At 46.0% G+C, this 11,758-nt stretch overlaps 1 long non-coding RNA gene across 1 annotated transcript in view; it reads left to right on the top strand.

Annotated features, from left to right (window-relative positions):
- LOC134728466 (uncharacterized) overlaps window positions 1-11,758 on the top strand; it is a 41,627-nt gene that overhangs the window by 10,771 nt on the left and 19,098 nt on the right. The window lies entirely within an intron of this gene.

Here is an 11,758-nt window from a genome sequence, read left to right as displayed (position 1 = left end):
GAAGAGGATACTGAGGCTCAGGGAGGTTAAGATGACACAATTCCTGCCTGGGGAAAGGGGGATGTTACCAATCTTGTTGTGGAATCTAATGTAAATGAAACAATGAGGTAACCAGGTAAGATGGCATGTGATTCATTGTTAAATTGTGCCCACAGACTTTATATAACGGCAAAGTGGTCTGGTGGAAGATGTGGTGGGCAAGAAATCAGGAAGTATTATATTACCTCCTGCCCAGGGCAGCTTGGAGGAATGTGGTTAATAGGCAAATCTGTTTACTTGGTGTCATGGAACCAGTAGGGACTTTAAAGTCAGAGACACCAGCTTCAAAACCCATCTCTACTACTTAATACCTGTGTGTCCTTCAGCAGGTTATGAAATCTTACTGAGGTCTAATTTCCACAGTCGTGAAATGGGGATTATTAAAACGTCCACCTGTAAGGATTGTTAAGGGATTAAAAGAGATAATTTGGGTAAATCGCCTTGCACTTAGTTGACCCTTAGTAAACATTTTCCTGCTCCTCCCCACCCCTGGCCTGTGTCCTCAGTACTGGGGTTGCTGTGAGGAAAAAGAAATAATAAATATGAACACTCTGAAGAGTGAGATGTGCTATACAAATGAAAGTTATTGTATTGTTGGAGTGTGGAGAAGGGAAAAATCCATGTGGTTTGATGTAGTCAAAAGAAATGGATATGAGTTTCCTTGGCCAAGAAGAAAGAGGAAGACACATTAAATGGGAAGAAAAGGTGTGATGTAAGGGTTAGGAAGGTGTCCTTGAACATACACTTTTGTTATTTTGTTTTTATTTTTGTTTTGAAATAGAGTCTCCCTCTGTCGCCCAGGATGGAGTGCGGTGGAGCAATCATAGCTCACTGCAACGTCCGCCTCCTGGGCTCAAGCAGTCCTTCCGTCTCAGCCTCCTGGGTACCTGGGACTACAGGTGTGCGCCACCATGCCCAGTTAATTTTTTTGTATTTTTTGTAGAGACAAGGTTTTGCTATGTTGCCCAGGCTAGTCTCAAACTCCTGGGCTCAAGCAATCCGCCCGCCTCGGCCTTCCAAAGTGCTGGGATTACAGGCATGAGCCACTGCGCCCTGCCATGCTTTTGTTAAGCACTTAATCTGTCCCTGTGCTCCGGGACAGTAAAGCACAGAAGTCCTTATCTTTTATCTTCAAGAGGTGTACAGTTCAGTGACAAGATTAAGTACACAAGTAATTCAATATAATGAGACATGTTATAATAATCATACCCAACATTTATAGAGCTTTTACTAAGTGCTAGGGATCATTGTATAGTATATGCATATACATGATATCATATATTCGGGGCAGAGATTTCAGAGGCAGGAATCACCTGTGGTAATGCTTGGAGAAGAAAGAGCTCAATGCCTGTGCAAAGAAAGCAGGTGGTTCTGCTGGCTGGAACAGTAGGTGCAGTGGGGGGTTGGAATATGGTAGAAGCAGTAAACAGACTTGGATCACACTGAAGGATCTGGACTTTATCCTGAAAGCTGTGGGGAGCTATTGAAGGTTTTATTTCGTGTTTAGTTGGCAAGGACTGAAGTTACACTGTGTAATGAGAGCTAGATACTCCACAACATCCTTGATATTTTTCCCCCATCGGCTGGTCTAGATAGAGTCTCTTTCAATTATAAAAGTAATATTTAGGCTGGGCGTGGTGGCTCACGCCTGTAATCCCAGCATTTTGGGAGGCCTAGGCGGGTGGATCACCTGAGGTCAGGAGTTTGAGACCAGTCTGGCCAATATGGTGAAACCCCGTCTCTACATACAAAAAATTAGCTGGGGTGGTGGCTTGCACCTGTAATCCCAGCTACTCGGGAGGCTGAGACAGCAGAATCGCTTTAATACAGGAGGCCTAGGTTGCAGTGAGCTGAGATCGCGCCACTGCACTCCAGCCTGGGCAACAAGAGTGAAACTCCGTCTCAAAAAAAAAAAAAAAATTAGCCAGGCGTTGTGGCTTGTGCCTGTAGTTTCAGCTACTTGGGAGGCTGAGACACGAGAATCACTTGAACCCGGGAGGCAGAGGTTGCAGTGAGCCGAGATCACGCTACTGCACTCCAGCCTGGGCAACAGATCGAGACTCTGTCTAAAAAAAAAAAAAAGCCAGGCGCTTTGGCTCACGCCTATAATCTCAGCACTCTGGGAGGCCAAGGTGGGCGGATCACCTGAGGTCAGGAGTTTAACACCAGCCTGGCCAACATGGCGAAACCCTGTCTCTACTGAAAATACAAAAATTCGCCGGGCGTGGTGGCGGGCGTTTGTAATCCCAGCTACTCCGGAGGCGGAGGCAGGAGAATCGCTTGAACCTGGGAGGCGGAGATTGCAGTGTGCTGACATCGCACCACTGCACTCCAGCCTGGGCAACAGAGTGAGACTCGGTCTCAAAAAAAAAGAAAAAAAGATTTTTAGATTAGTTTAGGGTTTTTTTCTTCTAATTATTCAATTCTAATATGTCTTGGGCTTCTTTCATGTCACTAAGCATAAATCTACCTCTTTTTCTCATAGTTGTCTAGTCTTCCATTATGTGGATATACTACCACTTTCCTTTCTTTCTTGCGTTTTTCCTTTTTTTTTTTTTTTTTTGGTGTTTTTTTTTTTGAGATGGAGTCTGGCTCTCTCTCCCAGGCTGGAGTGCAGTGGCGTGATCTCGGCTCACTGCAAGCTCTACCTCCCGGGTTCACGCCATTCTCCTGCCTCAGCCTCCAGAGTAGCTGGGACTACAGGCGCCCACCACCACACCTGGCTAATTTTTTGTATTTTTAGTAGAGACGGGGTTTCACTGTGTTAGCCAGGATCGTCTCGATCTCCTGACCTCGTGATCTGCCCTCCTCGGCCTCCCAAACTGCTGGGATTACAGGCGTGAGCCACCGCGCCCGGAACTTTCTTGTGTTTTTCTAGAGACAGAGTCTCACTACATTGTCCAGGCTGAGAGGCAGGAAAATAGGGTCCGGAGGCAGGGAACCTAAGGCCGAATCATGCTGACTGAATATCAGAGAGTACTCCCTTTTCAAACCCTCCTTTCTCTGTATGGCATTTGAAAAATGAAAGTACGTCTGATTGGTCCCCTCTCACAACCAGTCAGACTGATAGCAGGCCTACTCTCTTCATTTTGATTGGTCCCCTCCCACAATTAGACTGGCAGTGGGCCACTACTTCATTTGCATATGGTGAACCAATGGGAAACCTCTAGATTGTATTTAAACCCCAGAAAATTCTGTCACCAATGCTCTTGAGCCACTTGCTGGAGCTTGCTCCCACTCTGTGGATTGTACTTTCCTTTAAAATAAATCTCTGCTTTTGGTGGATCAAGAGGTCAAGAGTTGGAGATCAGCCTGGCCAACATGGTGAAACCCCATCTCTACTAAGAATACAAAAATTAGCGGGGCGTGGTGGCGCAAGCCTGTAATCCCAGCTACTCAGGAGGCTGAGGCAGGAGAATTGCTTGAACCCAGGAGCCGAGATCGTGCCACTGCACTCCAGCCTGGGCGACACAGCAAGACTCCGTCTCGCGGGCACGGTAATTAAAAAAACAAACAAACAAAATCTCTGCTTTCATTGCCTTGCTTTGTTTGTGTGTTTTGTCGAATTCTTTGTGCAAAACACCAAGAACCTGGACAATTACCCTCAACCGGTAACAGCTGGAGTGCAGTAGTTTTTCACAGGCACAACTGATGCAGGGCAGGTGAACACACAAATTGGCGATTAGCCCAATAAGGCTCATGGTTCTTTCCTGAGCATGTGGTAGAAGATACAGCTTTATTGAGGATGCAGTTTTACAGCCCCATGACTGCTCCTACCGAGCAAGGCCACCCTCTAGGCAGTGTGTGGAGAGCAGCAACTCAGGGAAACTTCTGCAGTCACATTTATATTGACTTTTAATTACATGCAAATTAAAGAGTGGGTTATTCAGAAATTTCCAGAAAAGGGGTGGTAACTTCCAGGTTGTTATGGAAAAAGGCAGTAACTTCTGGGTGTCGCCATGGCAATGGTAAACTGTCGTGCTGGTGGGCGTGTCTTACGGAGAAGTTCTTTCTGTGCCTCTTCCCTGTTTCAGCCAGTCTTGAATCTGGTCCAAAGTCGAGGTCCTGTTTCCTGCCCACAATCATTGTGCACTACAGCCTCAAACTCCTGGGCTCAAGCCATCGACCTGCCTCAGCATCTCAAGTAGCTGGGACTACAGCTGTGTGCCACCAAGCCTGGCTAGACTTTTAACTGTTCCCTATTGATGGATATTAACTTTTTTAAAAAAAATTGTCCATATTACAAATAACGCTGTTTAAATCCCCAAAGATATATCTTTGCTCTTCTGCATGAGTACTCTGTAGCAGTATTCCTCAAATGTTAACGTGTATAGAAATTGCTTGAGGATCTCATTGAAATGTAGACCTCTCAAGTGATGCTGATGCTCTTGATTCATGGACTACGCATTGAGTAATATGACTATGTGGGAAACTTTTTTTTTTCTTTCCCAGGCTGGAGTGCAGTGGTGCAATCATCATGGTTCACTGCAGCCCCAACCTCCTAAGCTCAGATGATTCTCCTAACTCAGCCTCCCAGGTAGCTGGGACTACAGGCGCATGTCACCATGCCTAGCTAATTTTTTGCAATTTTTGTAGACACGGGTATTTCTCTATATTGCCCAGGCTAGTCTTGAACTCCTGGACTGAAGCCATCTGCCCGCCTCAGCTTCCCAAAGTGCTGGGATTACAGACAGGCAGGAGCCACCGTGCCCGGCGTACATTCTTAGAAGGTAGAATTTCTGGGTCAAATGGTACGTACTTTGCCAATCTTAATATGTTAAAAAATAGCTTTTGAGGGCTGGGTACAGTGGCTCACGCCTGTAATCCCAGCACTTTGTAAGGCTGAGGCGGGCTGATCATTTGAGTTTAGGAGTTTGAGACCAGCCTGGCCAAAATGGTGAAGCCCCTTCTCTACTAAAATACAAAAATTGGCCAGGCGCAGTGACTCACACAGTAATCCCAGCACTTGGGGAGGCTGAGGCGGGCAGATCACGAGGTCAGGAGTTCGAGACCAGCCTGGCCAACATGGCAAAACCCCATATCTACCCCCCCCCAAAAAAAAATAGCCGGGTGTGGTGGTGGCACATGCCTGTAATTCCAGCTACTGGGGAGGCTGAGGCAGGATAATCGCTTGAACCCAGGAGGCAGAGATTGCAGTGAGCTGAGATCACGCCACTGCACTCCAGCCTGGGTGACAGAGTAAGACTCTGTCTCAATAAATAAATAAATAAATACAAATAAATTAGCTGGCATGGTGGCACACACCTGTAATCCCAGCTACTCGGGTGGCTAATGTACAAGAATCTCTTGAACCTGAGAGACAGAGGTTGCAGTAAGCCAAGATTACATCACTGCACTCCAGCCTGGATGACAGAGCAAGACCCTGTCTCAAAAAAAACAAACAAAAATCACATTATTCTAACTCTTCTAAAGATTGTTATTTTACAGTTTTTTTTTTTTTTTTTTTTTGAGACAGAGTTTCTCTCTTGTCACCTAGGCTGGAGTGCAATGGCACAATCTCAGCTCACTGCAACCTCCGCCTCCTGGGTTCAAATGATTCTCCTGCCTCAGCCTCCCGAGTAGTTGGGATTACAGGTGTGTGACGCCACACCTGGTTAATTTTTGTATTTTTAGTAGAGATGGAGTTTCACCATGTTGGCCAGGCTGGTCTCGAACTCCTGACCTCAGGTGATCCACCCGCCTCGGCCTCCCAAAGTGCTGGGATTACAGGCATGAGCCACCGTGCCTGGCCAGTATTTTTTCTTTTTCTTTTTGAGACAGAGTCTCGCTCTGTCACCAGGCTGGAGTGCAGTGGAGTGATCTTGGCTCACCACAACCTCCGACTCCCTGGTTCAAGTGATTCTCCTGCCTCCGCCTCCTGAGTAGCTGGGATTACAGGCACACACCACCACACCCAGCTAATTTTTCTATTTTTAGTAGAGATGGGATTTCACCATGTTGGCCAGGATGGTCTCAATCTCCTGACCTCATGATCTGCCCGCCTCAGCCTCCCAAAGTGCTGGGATTACAGGCGTGAGCCACCACTCCCGGCCCTGGCCAGTATATTCTTAAATATTACTGTTGAGCCATATATATGACAATGGTGGACTTTGATGAATATCTGCACATCTGTAGTAAAATGTGAAGCTATCTTCATTCTGTTGGTATGGTAAACTTTTTAAATATCTCACTTTTTAAAAAGAGTTGGTTTGTGTGTTTTCTATGCTTACAAATTTTTCCATAGTACTGTAGATCATTTTAGTGATTAAATTTGACCCTTTTGACAGAAAAACAGGTCAATGAGTTCCTTGGGATCAAGAAGGGGTTGACTTCTTGATCTTGATCTTGAGGGAACTGTTAGAGTGATTCTACGATTGTTCTATGTCTTGATTATGATAGGACTATGCATTTGTCAGAGCTTATACTTAACAGGGTGATTTTTTTTTTTTTTTTTTTTTTTTTTGAGATGGAGTCTTGCTCTGTCACCCAGGCTGGAGTGAAATGGCAAGATCTCGGCTCACTGCAACCTCTGCTTCCTGGGTTCAAGCGATTCTAGTGCCTTAGCCTCCCGAGTAGCTGGAATACAAGCACGTGCCACCCTCCCACTTCAGCCTCCTAAGTAGCTGGGACTGCAGGTGTGCCCCACCATGCCCAGCTAATTTTTAACTTTTTTTTTGTAAAGATGGAGTCTCACTATGTTGCAGAGACTGGTCTGGAACTCCTGGGCTCAAGCGATTCTCCTGCCTTGGCCTCCCAAAGTGCTGGGGTTACAGGCATGAGCCACCATGCCCAGCCAGCCAAGTGCAACTGTTAACTGATTATAGCTGTATAACAAATCATCTCAAAACGTAGCAGCTTAAAACAGCAAAATGTATTATCTCAGTTTCTCAGGAATCCAAGAGTGGCCCAGGTGGGTTCCAGTCAAACGGCTGGCTGGAGCTGCCGTTATCTGAAGGCTTGGCTGGGGCTGAAGGATTTGCTTCCAAGATGGCTTACTCACATGGTTGTTGGCAAGACAGTTCCTTACCATCTGGACTTCTCCACAGGGCCTGAGTGCCCTCATAACATGGCAGCTGGCTTCCCCCAGAGCAAGTGATCCAAGAGAGAAAGAGACCAAGATGAAAGCCACTCTGCCTTTAACTGAGTCTCCAAAGTCACACACCATCACTTCCACTTTATGCTATTCTTTAGACGCCAGTCACTAAGTCCAGCCCACACTCAAGTGGAGGGGAATAAGGTTCACCTCTTGAAAGGAAGAGTATCACAGAATTCATGGACATATTTTTAAACCACCACACAGACACATTAACTTCTTGTCTCTTATACATGTTGAAAATATTTTCCTACTTTGTCATTTCACTTTGCTTATAGAGTGTCACCTTACAGAAATTTGACATTTGTGTGTAGTCCAAACTGCCAGTCTCTTGCATAAGGCTTCTGAACTGTGGGTCTGGTTCAGAAAAGCCTTTTTCACCCCTAAGGTTATGAAAATATTCTCTTGACTATTTTGATGGTATTTAAATATTTTTCGGTCTTTATTACATCTAGAATAGGTTGGTATATAGTGTGAGGTAGGGGAGCCAAAAGGGGAGCCAATTTTTTTCTACATCATTTATTGATTAATCCCATCCTTCTCTACTGACTTGAAATGCCATCTTTATCATATATATGGGTTTTATTCCTGGACTCTATTATCTTCCATTGATCTCTATGTCTACTGCTGCTCCAATGTCATACTGTCATAACTATTGATTTTAGTATTGATTTTTCTCTATATATCATATATCCTGCCACCTTATTATTTCTTTTTTTTTTGAGACAGGGTCTTTTTTGTTTTTTAAGACACAGTCTCACTCTGTCACCCAGGCTGGAGTGCAGTGGTGCAGTCTCAGCTCACTGCAACCTCTGCTCCTGTCAAGCGATTCTCGTGCCTCAGCCTCCTGAGTAGTTGGGATTACAGGCGCACACCACCTTGGCCAGTTTTTTATTAGTAGTAGTAGTAGTAGTAGTAGTAGTAGATTTGGGGTTTTGCCATGTTGGCCAGGCTAATCCCAAACTCCTGGGCTCAAGCAATCCACCTGCCTCAGCCTCTCAAATTGTTGGGATTACAGGCGTTAGCCACCACCCCTGGCCTGAGATGGGGTCTTGCTTTGTCACTCAAACTGGAGTGCAGTTTGGGAACATGGCTCATTGCAGCCTCAAACTCCTGGGCTCAAGTAATGTCTTGGTCTCCCAAGTAACTAGAATCACCTAGTTACCGGGCATGCCACCATGCCCGGATAATTAATTTTTAAAATTGTTTTGTAGAGATAGGGTCTCACTGTGTTCCTTGGGCTACTCCCCAATTCCTGGGCTCAAGAGATCCCCCTGCTTCAGCCTTCCAAAATGCTGGGATTACAGGCATGAACCACCATGCCCGGCCATCTTTTTTTTTTTTTTTTTTTTGAGACGAAGTCTTGCTTTTGTCCCCCAGGCTGGAGTGCAATGGCGCGATCTCGGCTCACTGCAACCTCCGCCTCCCGGCGGAGAATCAAGCGATTCTCCTGCCTCAGCCTCCCGAGTAGCTGGGATTACAGGTGCTCCCACCATACCCAGCTAATTTTTGTATTTTTAGTAGAAACGGGGTTTCACCATGTTGGCCAGGCTGGTCTCGAACTCCTGACCTCAGGTAATTCACCCGCCTCAGCCTCCCAAAGTGCTGGGATTACAGCCATGAGCCACTGCGCCCGACCCAGGCCTTCTTTTCCTTTAGAAACAGGGTCTTGGTCTGTCACTCAAGCTGGAGTGCAGTGGTGTGATCACAGCTCACTGCAGCCTCAACAACCCAAGCTCAACCAATCCTCCTACCTCAGCCTCCCAAGCAGCTGGGACTACAAGCACACACCACCATGCCTGGGTAATTTGTGTGTGTGTGTGTCTGTGTGTGTTTTGTAGAGACGAGGTTTTGCCATGTTGCCCAGGCTGGTCTTGAGTTCCTGGGCTCAAGACATCTGTCTGCTTCAGCCTCCTAAAGTGCTGGGACTACAGGCATGAGCCACCGCACCCAGCCCACCTTATTGTTTCTAATAATAGAATAGACTATTGGATAGAAAGAAGTAGAAAAACTCAATAAATTCTAAAATGTTACTTTAAATTCTTAAAATAGATAGCAAATGCATATATATGGTATATATCTAGCATATGATTCATTGAAGGTAGAAGAATCTTGAAAGTTTAGGAAGCTGAAGATGATAAGTGTATGGAGTAAGGAGGTAGGGATGGAGAGGAAGACTCAACAAGACTCAGCAACTGAATGGACATAGGACATGGAGAAGATGAATATATCCAACTAGTTAGTGGTAATGGAACACTGTATTACTCTGTTTTCATACTCCTATAAAGAACTGCCCAAGACTGGGTAATTTATAAAGAAAAGAGGTTTAATTGAGTCACAGTTCTGCATGGCTGGGGAGGCCTCAGGAACTTTGCAATCATGGCAAAAGGAGAAGCAGGCATGTCTTACATGGTGGCAGGCGAGAGAGAGTGTGAAGGAGGAACTGTCAAACACGTAGAAAACCATCAGCTCTCATGAGAACTCACTCACTATCACAACAACATGGGGGAAACCGCCCCCAAGATCCAGTCACCTCCCACCAGGTCCCTCCCTGGATGTGAGGATTACGGGGACTACAATTTGAGATCAAATTTGGGTAGGGACACAGAGCCAAACCCTATCAAACATCCTCATAGAGATGTCCATTAGGCCACTGGAGACAGGCAGCTAGAGCTGAGTCTCAAAGTTGGCTGATCCTTCAGCTCTACCATGTCTTCCAGGACTGCAATCCACAGTGATGACTTCTCCTGTAACTGAGTCTTCCCAGTGTCATGTGATGGCTGCACATAGCTATCAGAGACTCAAGTGGGACCACTGACTGTCCTTTCTTACTGCTGTCTCATAAGAGCAAGGAACCATCCACTTTCCAGAAGCCTCCTGATTTATTTTTATGTGAGATAATAAATGTCCATATGAAATGCCCTTTAATACCATTTCCTCAGAATTTTTATGACTCAGTAGAAATTTTTTTTGTTTTTTGTTTTTTGTGTGTTTTTTTTTTTTTTGAGAGGGAGTCTTGCTCTGTCACCTAGGCTAGAGTACAGTGGAGCAATCTCGGCTTACTGCAAACCTCTGCCTCCTGGGTTCAAGCGATTTTTCTGCCTCAACCTTCCAAGTAGCTGGGATTACAGGCGTTCACCACCACACCCAGCTAATTTTTTGTATTTTTTGTAGAGACAGGGTTTCACCATGTTGGTCAGGCTGGTCTTGAACCCCTGGCCTCAGGTGACCTGCCTGCTTTGGCCTCCCAAAGTGCTGGGATTACAGGCGTGAGCCACCATGCCTGGCCAATGCAAAGTATCTTGATACACTGCTCCTTGCAAATCACTGATACTCAAAAGGCTTTCTTTGTATATCTACTAGCCATAGAGTTTGCAAAACCAGATGTATGTTTGTTTGTGTGTGCCATTTTTCACATTCAAATTATTATTATTGAGATGTAGTCTCACTTTGATGCCCAGGCTAGAGTGCAGTGGCATGATCTTGGCTCACTGCAACCTCTGCCTCCCAGTTCAAGCGATTCTTGTGCCTCAGCCTCCCAAGTAGCTGAGATTACAGGTGACCGCCACCATACCCAGCTAATTTTTGTATTTTTAGTAGAGATGGGGTTTCACCAGGTTGGCCAGACTGGTCTCGAACTCCTGATTTCAAGTGATCTGCCCGCCTCGGCCTCCCAAAGTGTTGGGATTACAGGTGTGAGCCACCATGCGGCCACATTCAAGTTATACTCTCAAGATTCTGGTCGGGTGCGGTGGCTCATGCCTGTAATCCCAGCACTTTGGGCTGCCGAGGCAGGTGGATCACCAGAGGTCAAGTGTTCGAGACCAGACTAGCCAACATGGAGAAACCCCATCTCTACTAAAAATACAAAAATTAGTGGGATGTGGTGGTGCGTGCCTATAATCCCAGCTACTAGGGAGGCAGAGGCAGAAGAATAGCTTGAACCCAGGAGGCACAGTTTCCAATGAGCTGAGATTGCACCACTGAACTCCAGCCTCGGCAACAGAGCAAGAATCTGTCTCAAAAAAAACAAAAACAAAAACAAAACAAAACAACAACAAAAAAACATGTCATTCTCTTGCCTCAGCCTCCCGAGTAGCTGGGACTATAGGCGCCCACCACCATGCTGGGGTAATTTTTTGTATTTTTAGTAGAGATGGGGTTTCACCATGTTAGCCAGGATGGTCTTGATCTCCTGACCTTGTGATCCGCCTGCCTTGGCCTCCCAAAGTGCTGGAATTACAAACGTGAGCCACCGCATCCAGCCTTTTTTTTTTTTTTTTTTTTTTTTTTTGAGACGGAGTTACTTTGTCACCCAGGCTGGAGTGCAGTGGCACGATCTCAGTTCACTACAACCTCCGCCTTCCAGGTTCAAGCAGTTCTCCTCCCTCAGCCTCCTGAGTAGCTGGGATTACATGCACCTGCCACCACACCCGGGTTGTTTTTGTATTTTTGGCAGAGATAGGGTTTTGCCATGTTGGCCAGGCTGATCTTGAACTCCTATCCTCAGGTGATCTGCCCGCCTTGGCCTCCCAAAGTGCTGGGATTACAGGCGTAAGCCACCACACCCAGCCATGAATCCCAAATTTCTATCTCCAACCGAGAACTTTTTTCTGAGCCCCAGGC

Source organism: Pan paniscus, chromosome 10, assembly GCF_029289425.2.
Source record: "Pan paniscus chromosome 10, NHGRI_mPanPan1-v2.0_pri, whole genome shotgun sequence".
Taxonomy (NCBI): domain Eukaryota; kingdom Metazoa; phylum Chordata; class Mammalia; order Primates; family Hominidae; genus Pan; species Pan paniscus.
Note: the sequence above shows the minus strand (reverse complement) of the source record. Positions and strands in the feature narration are given on the sequence as shown.